Below are 14,149 nucleotides of genomic sequence, written 5' to 3' on the forward strand. Positions count from 1 at the left end.
TAAATTTCAATATATATCGCTAAAAAAAAGTATTAATACCGTAAATGCCATTTAAAAAATACTTGATATATTATTGGTTATATGAAACTAAGACATTTCGCAGCATTCGTTTTAGGTATAAAAATCAATTTATTGAAGGAATTGATATATGCCAGTAAAATGGTGTATTTTTAATTTCTTTCAATAAAAACATATATGACAAAATTACCAAACCAATATATAAAACTCTAAGCGGTGGATCACTCGGCTCATGGGTCGATGAAGAACGCAGCAAACTGTGCGTCATCGTGTGAACTGCAGGACACATGAACATCGACATTTTGAACGCATATCGCAGTCCATGCTGTTATGTACTTTAATTAATTTTATAGTGCTGCTTGGACTACATATGGTTGAGGGTTGTAAGACTATGCTAATTAAGTTGTTTATATAAATTTTATAATGAAATTTTATAAGCATATGGTATATTATTGGATAATAATAATTTAATTATTATATTATTCATAATATTAACAAATATATGAAAAACATTATCTCACATTAGTAAATAATTTGAATGTGAAAAACGAAGAGAAATATTTTCTTTTTCAATCAAATAATACTGAGAAATGTCTAGCATAAAAAATTTATCTAGAATTGTCTCTTATTAAAGATTAGTAAATAGAAAGCCGTTGACAATATTATTATTCTTCGTTGATTCGTTAGACCAAACAAATGCCATACAAATATATAAAATATATAACGAATTTAATAAAATGTTTTATCATTATATATAAAGAATTAATTGCAAAAAAAGTTATACACAACCTCAACTCATATGGGACTACCCCCTGAATTTAAGCATATTAATTAGGGGAGGAAAAGAAACTAACCAGGATTTTCTTAGTAGCGGCGAGCGAAAAGAAATCAGTTCAGCACTAAGTCACTTTGTCTATATGGCAAATGTGAGATGCAGTGTATGGAGCGTCAATATTCTAGTATGAGAAATTAACGATTTAAGTCCTTCTTAAATGAGGCCATTTACCCATAGAGGGTGCCAGGCCCGTATAACGTTAATGATTACTAGATGATGTTTCCAAAGAGTCGTGTTGCTTGATAGTGCAGCACTAAGTGGGTGGTAAACTCCATCTAAAACTAAATATAACCATGAGACCGATAGTAAACAAGTACCGTGAGGGAAAGTTGAAAAGAACTCTGAATAGAGAGTTAAACAGTACGTGAAACTGCTTAGAGGTTAAGCCCGATGAACCTGAATATCCGTTATGGAAAATTCATCATTAAAATTGTAATATTTAAACAATATTATGATAATAGTGTGCATTTTTTCCATATAAGGACATTGTAATCTATTAGCATACAAAATTTATCATAAAATATAACTTATAGTTTATTCAAATTAATTTGCTTGCATTTTAACACAGAATAAATGTTATTAATTTGATAAAGTGCTGATAGATTTATATGAATACAGTGCGTTAATTTTTCGGAATTATATAATGGCATAATTATCATTGATTTTTGTGTTTATTATATGCACTTGTATGATTAACAATGCGAAAGATTCAGGATACCTTCGGGACCCGTCTTGAAACACGGACCAAGGAGTCTAACATATGTGCAAGTTATTGGGATATAAACCTAATAGCGTAATTAACTTGACTAATAATGGGATTAGTTTTTTAACTATTTATAGCTAATTAACACAATCCCGGGGCGTTCTATATAGTTATGTATAATGATATTTATATTATTTATGCCTCTAACTGGAACGTACCTTGAGCATATATGCTGTGACCCGAAAGATGGTGAACTATACTTGATCAGGTTGAAGTCAGGGGAAACCCTGATGGAAGACCGAAACAGTTCTGACGTGCAAATCGATTGTCAGAATTGAGTATAGGGGCGAAAGACCAATCGAACCATCTAGTAGCTGGTTCCTTCCGAAGTTTCCCTCAGGATAGCTGGTGCATTTTAATGTTATATAAAATAATCTTATCTGGTAAAGCGAATGATTAGAGGCCTTAGGGTCGAAACGATCTTAACCTATTCTCAAACTTTAAATGGGTAAGAACCTTAACTTTCTTGATATGAAGTTCAAGGTTATGATATAATGTGCCCAGTGGGCCACTTTTGGTAAGCAGAACTGGCGCTGTGGGATGAACCAAACGTAATGTTACGGTGCCCAAATTAACAACTCATGCAGATACCATGAAAGGCGTTGGTTGCTTAAAACAGCAGGACGGTGATCATGGAAGTCGAAATCCGCTAAGGAGTGTGTAACAACTCACCTGCCGAAGCAACTAGCCCTTAAAATGGATGGCGCTTAAGTTGTATACCTATACATTACCGCTAAAGTAGATGATTTATATTACTTGTGATATAAATTTTGTAACTTTAGTGAGTAGGAAGGTACAATGGTATGCGTAGAAGTGTTTGGCGTAAGCCTGCATGGAGCTGCCATTGGTACAGATCTTGGTGGTAGTAGCAAATAATCGAATGAGACCTTGGAGGACTGAAGTGGAGAAGGGTTTCGTGTGAACAGTGGTTGATCACGAGTTAGTCGGTCCTAAGTTCAAGGCGAAAGCCGAAAATTTTCAAGTAAAACACAAATGCCATACAAATATAATTATATTATATAAATCAAGCTAATTAATATACTTGAATAATTTTGAACGAAAGGGAATACGGTTCCAATTCCGTAACCTGTTGAGTATCCGTTTGTTATTAAATATGGGCCTCGTGCTCATCCTGGCAACAGGAACGACCATAAAGAAGCCGTCGAGAGATATCGGAAGAGTTTTCTTTTCTGTTTTATAGCCGTACTACCATGGAAGTCTTTCGCAGAGAGATATGGTAGATGGGCTAGAAGAGCATGACATATACTGTTGTGTCGATATTTTCTCCTCGGACCTTGAAAATTTATGGTGGGGACACGCAAACTTCTCAACAGGCCGTACCAATATCCGCAGCTGGTCTCCAAGGTGAAGAGTCTCTAGTCGATAGAATAATGTAGGTAAGGGAAGTCGGCAAATTAGATCCGTAACTTCGGGATAAGGATTGGCTCTGAAGATTGAGATAGTCGGGCTTGATTGGGAAACAATAACATGGTTTATGTGCTCGTTCTGGGTAAATAGAGTGTCTGGCATTTATGTTGGTCACTTGTTCCCCGGATAGTTTAGTTACGTAGCCAATTGTGGAACTTTCTTGCTAAAATTTTTAAGAATACTAATTGGGTTAAACCAATTAGTTCTTATTAATTATAACGATTATCAATTAACAATCAATTCAGAACTGGCACGGACTTGGGGAATCCGACTGTCTAATTAAAACAAAGCATTGTGATGGCCCTAGCGGGTGTTGACACAATGTGATTTCTGCCCAGTGCTCTGAATGTCAAAGTGAAGAAATTCAAGTAAGCGCGGGTCAACGGCGGGAGTAACTATGACTCTCTTAAGGTAGCCAAATGCCTCGTCATCTAATTAGTGACGCGCATGAATGGATTAACGAGATTCCTACTGTCCCTATCTACTCGTCGGTGTTTGGTTGCTCGCGAGAACAGACGTGTTTTTCCGTACGCTCCGCGAGTAAAGTGCATTTAGGCAGTAAAACAACAGGTACATTGTTGAAAATAGTGCGAAAATTCGTGTTTCGTGCTTGCGAACACAGTGCGTGTGTTTTCCGTTTGAAATTCTGCGGAAATCGGGCGATATTCGCGTTTTTCTTTTTGGAAATTTTCCATTAAGACACGTGTGTCGCGAGAGAGGCGCTCTCTCGAGAGAGGCGTTTGCCTAATTTAGGCACATTTTGTCGCCCACAGCTGTGCGGTTTGTGTCTCCGCTGAACTTGGATCAGCTGATCAGCTGACCGAGCTTTTGAGAACCAGCTGATAGGAAGGGGTAAGTCTCGAATATCAAAGAGCTTACTTAGTAAGGCCGATAACCGGCAGATGGCGCCACCAAAAATGGTGGTCGACGAGTCCGGGAGCGAAAGTGCGAGCAGCCGTGGAAGCAGCTCGGGCAGAGGGCGCGCCAGAGGCAAGCGCAACAAAGCGCCGCTGAGGGAGGCCTCGAGGTGCAAAGTGTTGGCGCTGGATGCAACCGCCGCTGCCCCTGCCGACGCCTTTGCCGCTGCCCCCGCCGCTGCCCCCGCCGCTGACGCTGCCGCAGTCGCAGCCGCTGCCGCTGCCGCAGTCGCAGCCGCTGCCGCTGCCGCAGCCGCTGCCCCCGCCGCTGCCCCCGCCGCTGCCCCCGCCGACGCTGCCGCAGTCGCAGCCGCTGCTGATGGAGGGACCTTCGTCGTGCCAGCCAGCATAGAGAAATCCTTCTCGGACAGGGAATGGAGGGGAAACGGAGCCGTTGCTGCCGAGATGGGCGACATCCGTGCGGATATCCTGAGGATGTCCCACGTAGCGAGCCCTACCGTGAGCATTAAGACGCAGTTGTTGGCAAACCGCTACGAGGAGGTCGTCGGAGCCCTGCTGATCCGCATCGGAGTGCTGGAGGATCGCTTGAAGAGGCAGACACCGGTCGCCTCGGCCGCCTCATATGCAGCCACCGCTGCTAGAGGCGCGCACCTAGTCGCCTCACCTGCTGCCCCTGTTGCCCCCCTTGCCCCCGTACCCGCACCGCGGAAGATTCGGGAGACATGGTCGGCTGTCGTTGCGTGCGACGACCCGGCCCTGTCAGGCAGGCAAATCGCTGAGAAGATCCGCAAGGAGGTAGCGCCCGCTCTGGGCGTACGAGTACACGAGGTGCGTGAACTGAAGCGGGGCGGCGCGATCATTCGCACGCCTTCGCAGGCGGAGATGACGAAGGTCGTCGCCTCCGCAAAGTTCGCCGAGGTGGGCCTGAAGGTGTCGAGGAACACCGCTGCGAAGCCGCGTGTTACGGTCCAGGATGTGGACACCTCCGTGGGACCGGACGAGTTTATGATGGAGCTCAGGGAGAAGAACTTCGAAGAGATGAGCCTCAAGGAGTTCCAGAAGGCGGTTGTCCTGGCGACCAAGCCCTGGTCAGCTGCTGACGGTGCCACAATCAATGTGACGCTGGAGGTAGACGACCAGGCGCTGGCCGTTCTCGAGGGCGGGAGAGTATATATTAAGTGGTTCTCCTACCGCTGCCGCTCTCAGGTGCGCACCTACGCCTGCCACCGATGCCTCGGATTTGACCACAAGGTCAGCGAGTGCAGATACCCAAGAGAAAAACAGGTCTGCCGCCAGTGCGGACAGAACGACCACGTCGCGGCGAAGTGCAGAAATGCGGTGGACTGCCGCAACTGCCGTCACAAGGGTATGCCCTCGGGGCATTATATGCTTTCGGGTGCCTGCCCGATATACGGCGCGCTGCTAGCCAGGGTGCAAGCTAGACATTGATAATGTTTAGCTTCATCCAAGCGAATTGTGGTCGAGGCCGTTGCGCTGTCATCGAGCTTGCCAAGCAGATGAGAGATGCTGGCCACCTGTTCGCACTAGTCCAGGAGCCCTACGTGGACGCTGGCAAGCGACTCACTGGACTGCCTGGAGGAATGAGGATATTCGCCGATAGGAGGAAGAAAGCTGCCATCATCGTGGACGACCCATCTGCCATCTGCATGCCCATCGAGGCTTTGACGACGGACTACGGAGTGTGCGTGAGTGTCACAGGAAGATATGGCACAATCTTTCTGGCCTCCGTATACTGCCAGCATCTAGCTGCTCTGGAGCCCTACACTGACTACCTGGATACGGTTCTGCTATTAGCTAGCAGAACACCGACAATCCTCGGACTTGATGCTAACGCAGTCTCCCCTATGTGGTTCAGCAAATCCCCAGACAACTCTGGAGACCGCCTGAACCGCGAACGGGGACAGCTCATGAACGAGTGGATAATCGCAAGCGGTGCCAGTGTACTGAATACGGCCAGCCAGGTGTTCACGTTCGATAATCACCGCTCTAGAAGTGATATCGACGTGACCTTCGCCAACGAAGCGGCGCGAGTATGGGCAACCTACGATTGGAGAGTTGACTTCTGGGAGCTGAGTGACCACAACATTATCACTGTTGAGGTTACTCCAGATCCGAGCAGTACCGTTGAGAGCCTAGCTCCGGTACCGCAATGGAAGCTCTCCAATGCAAGTTGGCGAAGATTCAGTGTAGAGTTAAGGAGTGCAGCACAGAGTCTCGAGGAACTGGAGGAATCGCCGTTGGACGACCATGTGTCTGCCCTTCGCTCCATCGTACACGATGTGTGCGACAGGGTGATAGGGCGCAGGATACCTGCAGCGAGGGGAAACGTAATATGGTGGAATCCTGAGCTGAGTACCAAGCGCCAAGAGGTCCGGAGACTGAGGCGTAGGCTGCAGGCAGCTCGCCGGAGTGGCACCGACGATGCTGAGCAACTTGCCGCTGGACTGAGATTTGCCTCAGGCCAGTACAAGAAGCTTATCTTGACGACAAAGGAGCAAAACTGGCGGGACTTCGTGGGACGGCACAAGGATGATCCATGGGGGCACGTATACCGAATATGCCGAGGCCGGAAGAAGACAGCCGATCTCGGATGTCTCCGGTCGAACGGCGCGCTTTCCGTAACTTGGCACGACTGCGCAAGTGTGCTCCTCCGCAACTTTTTCCCTGTTGCGGAGTCGACGACACGAGAAGACATACCCCCTGGTGCCCCACCGATCCTCGAAGCCTTCGAGGTGGCAACCAGCGTCGCGAGGCTGAGAAGCCGGCGATCGCCGGGTATGGATGGCATCACGGGCGGTATTGTCAAGGAGGTATGGCGTGCCATCCCTCAGCACCTGACGAAGCTGTACTCTCGGTGCATCTCGGAAGGATACTTTCCGGCCGAGTGGAAGCACCCGAGAGTGATACCGCTGGTAAAGGGGCCAGATAAGGACAGGAGCGATCCTGCCTCTTATCGCGGCATATGCCTTTTGCCAGTGTTCGGAAAGGCGCTTGAGGGAATCACGGTGAATCGGCTGAAGGATGTGCTACCGGATGGCTGCAGATGGCAATTCGGATTCAGGCCTGGACGCTGCGTGGAGGATGCGTGGATGCACGCCAAAAACACCGTCGCCAACAGTCGCGAGAGGAGGGTCCTTGGAATCTTTGTCGATTTCAAGGGAGCCTTCGACAACGTGGAGTGGAGTGCGGTGCTGGATCGGCTTGTCGACGTAGGCTGTCGAGAAATCGACTTGTGGAAAAGCTATTTTTCCGGCCGTAGCGCAAGCATCATCAGCAGGTATGAAGCAGCCACAGTTGCGGTTACACGGGGCTGCCCGCAAGGGTCCGTCAGTGGTCCATTTATTTGGAATTTACTGATGGATGTGCTGCTTCAGCGCTTGGAGCCACATTGTGCTCTGAGCGCGTTTGCAGATGATCTTCTGCTTTTCGTCGACGGGAATTCCCGTGCCGATCTGGAGCGGAAGGGCGAGCAGTTGATGGACATCGTGGGAGCCTGGGGAGCTGAGGTTGGAGTGAGTGTGTCAACCAGCAAGACGGCAATAATGTTGCTGAAAGGACAGCTTTCACGCACGAGGAGACCGACGGTACGGTTTGCTGGAGCAAGCCTGCCTTACGTCACCAAATGCCGGTACCTTGGCATCTTAGTCGGCGAGCGGTTGAGTTTTCTCCCGCATATCTCTGCTCTCAGAGATCGGCTGGCTGGAGTTGCCGGAGGACTAGCGCGGGTGCTTCGAGTCGATTGGGGGCTCAGCTCCCGTGCTAAGAGGACGATTTACAGCGGACTCATGGTCCCCTGTGCACTCTTTGGTGCCTCGGTCTGGTACAAGGCGGCGAGTAGGGGCAAGTCCCTTAAACTCCTCACCTCGTGCCAGAGGTCCATCCTTTTAGGATGCCTACCGGTATGCCGCACAGTGTCCACGGTGGCACTGCAGGTGCTTGCTGGTGCTCCTCCAATGGATCTGGATGCTCACAGGATCGCCGTGAAGTTCAAGCTGAGGAAGGATGTCCCCCTGGATGAGAGCGACTGGCTCCACGGACAGGACCTGTCCGTGTTGGACTGGAAAGCTAAGATGGCGCTGCTAGACGAACGTCTGCTAAATGAGTGGCAACTCAGATGGGATCGCGCGGAACACGGCTCCGTGACTCGCGAGTTTTTCCCAGAGGCAACGTTCGTCTACAAGAGGAAAGACTTTGTCTTTACCCTCAAAGCCGGATTCTTGCTGACAGGACACGGGTCGATGAACGCATTTCTGCAAGGCAGGACCCTCAGCACCACGACCGCATGCTCATGTGGCGTGGCAAGAGAGGACTGGCGCCACATACTGTGTGAATGCCGCCTGTACAACGATTTGCGGGACCTGGATGCCCTTGGAGTCGTTCGAGACCAGGGAAGATGGATCGTCGCGGGAGTAGTCGAGACCCCAGAACGGATGCGTCTCCTAGGAGTTTTTGCCGATGCTGCCTTCTCGAGGCGAAGGATGGATGCGACGAGGGAGGAACCACAGGCGCCGGGACGTTAGTCCCACACCTCTTTTGCCGTGTGGTAGCGGCGAAGAATACTGCCACAGCCTGCCATAGCTTGTCGTAGGAGGCGACTAATATGGCAATGGTTGCCCCATCCGAGCTTGTCGGAGCTGAAGGGGTGAGGCTCACCGAGCCTGTAATTTCGGTACCACGGGTTGAGCAGCTCCAAGGCTGCTCATTGAGGTTGGCCCCCTTGTGGGAGTATCGTGGTGGCTGTGGTTGACACCTATATCGCGGGTAGAGTCCTCGGGCTCGACGTGGATGTTGCGTTATACAACTCGGGTGCTGTGACCCACAGAACAGTAGAGATTTTAGATAGATCTCGCCCCTACGCAAGGGGGAGTGCTTGCCCGACAAGTAAGTACTCGAATTGCTACTGGGGTGGATGCTATGTACATAGCTATAGCTTCTAGTCCGGGGCGTTGGTCTGGCGCTTAACCTAGACCCGTGCATTATATACTCACTTGTGGGTATATTAGAATGCCGTGGTTGTAATCCCTTCATTGTGGAACACGCCACGTAAAACAAGTTCGGAGGGATCCGAGACACACCTGTCCCTATCTACTATCTAGCGAAACCACAGCCAAGGGAACGGGCTTGGAATAATTAGCGGGGAAAGAAGACCCTTTTGAGCTTGACTCTAATCTGGCAGTGTAAGGAGACATAAGAGGTGTAGAATAAGTGGGAGATATTAGACTTCGGTTTGGTATCGCCAATGAAATACCACTACTCTTATTGTTTCCTTACTTACTTGATTAAATGGAACGTGTATCATTTCCTAGCCATTATACGGATATATTTATTATATCTTATGGTATTGGGTTTTGATGCAAGCTTCTTGATCAAAGTATCACGAGTTTGTTATATAATCGCAAACAAATTCTTTAATAAAACGGTGCATTTATGTATTTTTGATTTGAAAATTTGGTATAACTCCAATTACTCAGGTATGATCCAATTCAAGGACATTGCCAGGTAGGGAGTTTGACTGGGGCGGTACATCTCTCAAATAATAACGGAGGTGTCCCAAGGCCAGCTCAGTGCGGACAGAAACCACACATAGAGCAAAAGGGCAAATGCTGACTTGATCTCGGTGTTCAGTACACACAGGGACAGCAAAAGCTCGGCCTATCGATCCTTTTGGTTTAAAGAGTTTTTAACAAGAGGTGTCAGAAAAGTTACCATAGGGATAACTGGCTTGTGGCGGCCAAGCGTTCATAGCGACGTCGCTTTTTGATCCTTCGATGTCGGCTCTTCCTATCATTGTGAAGCAAAATTCACCAAGCGTTGGATTGTTCACCCATGCAAGGGAACGTGAGCTGGGTTTAGACCGTCGTGAGACAGGTTAGTTTTACCCTACTAATGACAAAACGTTGTTGCGACAGCATTCCTGCGTAGTACGAGAGGAACCGCAGGTACGGACCAATGGCACAATACTTGTTCGAGCGAACAGTGGTATGACGCTACGTCCGTTGGATTATGCCTGAACGCCTCTAAGGTCGTATCCGTGCTGGACTGCAATGATAAATAAGGGGCAATTTGCATTGTATGGCTTCTAAACCATTTAAAGTTTATAATTTACTTTATAAACGACAATGGATGTGATGCCAATGTAATTTGTAACATAGTAAATTGGGAGGATCTTTGATCACCTGATGCCGCGCTAGTTACATATAAAAGCATTATTTAATACAATGACAAAGCCTAGAATCAATTGTAAACGACTTTTGTAACAGGCAAGGTGTTGTAAGTGGTTGAGCAGCTGCCATACTGCGATCCACTGAAGCTTATCCTTTGCTTGATGATTCGATAATAAAGATGTTGCAAAGCGGGCATAATCATTATGCTTGCTTGCAGCATCGCACGCCACTTTGTTTGTGGTGTGTAAGGTAGGGAAGAAGAAATATAAAAGACCTAAATTGGAAACATCAATATATAAGTAAATATTGAACAAACAAAATGTATCGTCATCTTATTAGTGACGCGATGATAAAGTGGCAAACATATTCCATGTATAAATATTCCTATGGTATTAAAATTCAAGTAAAGAGGACATATATAAAAGTTTGTATATATGGTTCATTCAATGGTAGCAGCGGTTGGTTGGTTGGTGTCTGCTCCTCTTATTGTTCAAAACTTATGTTATGGTAGCAAGTCTATATCGTCATATTATTAGTGACGCGAAAAAGTAGTGGCAAAACATATTCCATGTATAAATAAATATTCCTATGGTATTGAAATTCAAGTAAAGAGGCCATTCAAGTAAAGAGGACTTATATAAATATAAGTATATGTTCCTTCAATGGTAGCAGCGCGGTTGGTTGGTTGGTGTGTCTGCTCCTCTTATTGTTCAAAACTTATGTTATGGTAGCAAGACTGTATCGTCATATTATTAGTGACGCGAAAAAGTAGTGGCAAAACATATTCCATGTATAAATATTCCTATGGTATTGAAATTCAAGTAAAGAGGACATATAAAATTACTATCAATGGTAGCAGTGGTTGGTTGGTTGGTGGTTGGTTGGCGGCTGCTCCTATTATTGTTCAAGACTTATGTTATGGTAGCAAGTCTGTATCGTCATATTAATTATTAGTGACGCGAAAAAGTAGTGGAAATCATATTCCATGTATAAATAGATTCCTATGGTAATGAAATTTTCAAGTAAAGAGAGGACCATTCAAGTAAGAGGACATATAAAAAGTAAGTATATGTTCCTCCAATGGTAGCAGTGGTTGGTTGGTTGGCGGCTGATCCTCTTATTGTTCAAAACTTATTTTATCAATATGAGTTTGGCAATACAATAAAGAAGACCAATCTAATCCATATAAAACTAAATGTATTATATGGATATGCTTAGGAAACCCATATATTCATAAAAAAAAATTATGTATAGAAAATTATACATATATCTTTTATATAAATGAATCGTATGGATATCGCCTTATGGTAGGTATAATAACTTTTTAAGGCATAATAATGTATAATATAGAAAATATACATTGAAATATAAATGCATTTTTATAGATATGGCGGCATATAAGTGCCATATACACAAGAATAAATAATAGAATTTACCAATATATAATTAAAATGAGATATATAAACCTAGTGAGGGGCTGCACTAGTATATGAATCGTATGGATATGGCTTATAGGTATAATACCTATAAGGCATAATAATGTATAATATAATAAATATAAATTAAGATATGAATGAATTATATAAATATGGCATAGAAATGCCATATACATAAGAATAAATGGTAGAATTTACCCATATATCACTGAAACACGATATATAAACCAAATGATAGCTGGCACTAGTACTGTAAACATGCACGCAATAGTGCGTGGGGTAAAAAACTACTATAGGGAGGTGGTCGTTGGCGGGCCCCTCCTCGTATTGGTCAAAACTTATGTTATGCATATGAATTTGTCAATACTATATAGAACGCCAAGCATATCCATATAAACTATGGATATGCATAGAAATCCATACAAAAATAAAAAAAAATTATGTATAGAAAAATATACATATATTTATATAAGTGAATCGTATGGATATGGCTTATAGGTATAATACCTATAAGGCATAATAATGTATAACAAGTAAATATACATTGAAATGTGAATGCATTGTATGGATATGGCATATAAATGCCATATATATAGAAATAAATTGTATATCAATGATATAACAATTATAAACCTAGTGAGGGGCGGCACTAGTGAATGAATCGTATGGATATGGCTTATAGGTATAATACCTATAAGGCATAATAATGTATAATATAATAAATATACATTAAGATATGAATGGATTGTATAAATATGGCATAGAAATGCCATATACATAAGAATAAATGGTAGAATTTACCCATATATCACTGAAACACGATATATAAACCTAGTGATAGCTGGCACTAGTACTGTAAACAGGCACGTAGTAGTGCGTGGGGTAAAAAACTACTATAGGGAGGTGGTCGTTGGCGGGCCCCTCCTCGTATTGGTCAAAACTTATGTTATGCATATGAATTTGTCAATACTATATAGAACGCCAAGCATATCCATATAAACTATGGATATGCATAGAAATCCATACAAAAGTAAAAAAAAATTATGTATAGAAAAATATACATATATTTATATAAGTGAATCGTATGGATATGGCTTATAGGTATAATACCTATAAGGCATAATAATGTATAACAAGTAAATATACATTGAAATGTGAATGCATTGTATGGATATGGCATATAAATGCCATATATATAGAAATAAATTGTATATCAATGATATAACAATTATAAACCTAGTGAGGGGCGGCACTAGTGAATGAATCGTATGGATATGGCTTATAGGTATAATACCTATAAGGCATAATAATGTATAATATAATAAATATACATTAAGATATGAATGGATTGTATAAATATGGCATAGAAATGCCATATACATAAGAATAAATGGTAGAATTTACCCATATATCACTGAAACACGATATATAAACCTAGTGATAGCTGGCACTAGTACTGTAAACAGGCACGCAGTAGTGCGTGGGGTAAAAAACTACTATAGGGAGGTGGTCGTTGGCGGGCCCCTCCTCGTATTGGTCAAAACTTATGTTATGCATATGAATTTGTCAATACTATATAGAACGCCAAGCATATCCATATAAACTATGGATATGCATAGAAATCCATACAAAAGTAAAAAAAAATTATGTATAGAAAAATATACATATATTTATATAAGTGAATCGTATGGATATGGCTTATAGGTATAATACCTATAAGGCATAATAATGTATAACAAGTAAATATACATTGAAATGTGAATGCATTGTATGGATATGGCATATAAATGCCATATATATAGAAATAAATTGTATATCAATGATATAAAAATTATAAACCTAGTGAGGGGCGGCACTAGTGAATGAATCGTATGGATATGGCTTATAGGTATAATACCTATAAGGCATAATAATGTATAATATAATAAATATACATTAAGATATGAATGGATTGTATAAATATGGCATAGAAATGCCATATACATAAGAATAAATGGTAGAATTTACCCATATATCACTGAAACACGATATATAAACCTAGTGATAGCTGGCACTAGTACTGTAAACAGGCACGCAGTAGTGCGTGGGGTAAAAAACTACTATAGGGAGGTGGTCGTTGGCGGGCCCCTCCTCGTATTGGTCAAAACTTATGTTATGCATATGAATTTGTCAATACTATATAGAACGCCAAGCATATCCATATAAACTATGGATATGCATAGAAATCCATACAAAAGTAAAAAAAAATTATGTATAGAAAAATATACATATATTTATATAAGTGAATCGTATGGATATGGCTTATAGGTATAATACCTATAAGGCATAATAATGTATAACAAGTAAATATACATTGAAATGTGAATGCATTGTATGGATATGGCATATAAATGCCATATATATAGAAATAAATTGTATATCAATGATATAACAATTATAAACCTAGTGAGGGGCGGCACTAGTGAATGAATCGTATGGATATGGCTTATAGGTATAATACCTATAAGGCATAATAATGTATAATATAATAAATATACATTAAGATATGAATGGATTGTATAAATATGGCATAGAAATGCCATATACATAAGAATAAATGGTAGAAT

The 14,149-nt window shown here is 43.2% G+C and overlaps 1 non-coding gene and 1 pseudogene across 1 annotated transcript; both read left to right on the forward strand.

The window, feature by feature from the left end:
• The first annotated feature begins 223 nt into the window (after nt 1–223).
• On the forward strand, nt 224–402 carry LOC119562109. Its single transcript, XR_005221682.1, has one exon. It is a non-coding gene; the product is annotated as a 5.8S ribosomal RNA (ribosomal RNA).
• Nucleotides 403–803: 401 nt separating this feature from the next.
• Nucleotides 804–10,277, forward strand: LOC119562060 (annotated as a pseudogene).
• The last annotated feature ends 3,872 nt before the right edge of the window (nt 10,278–14,149 follow it).

This window comes from Drosophila subpulchrella, unplaced genomic scaffold (assembly GCF_014743375.2).
Source record: "Drosophila subpulchrella strain 33 F10 #4 breed RU33 unplaced genomic scaffold, RU_Dsub_v1.1 Primary Assembly Seq391, whole genome shotgun sequence".
Classification (NCBI taxonomy): domain Eukaryota; kingdom Metazoa; phylum Arthropoda; class Insecta; order Diptera; family Drosophilidae; genus Drosophila; species Drosophila subpulchrella.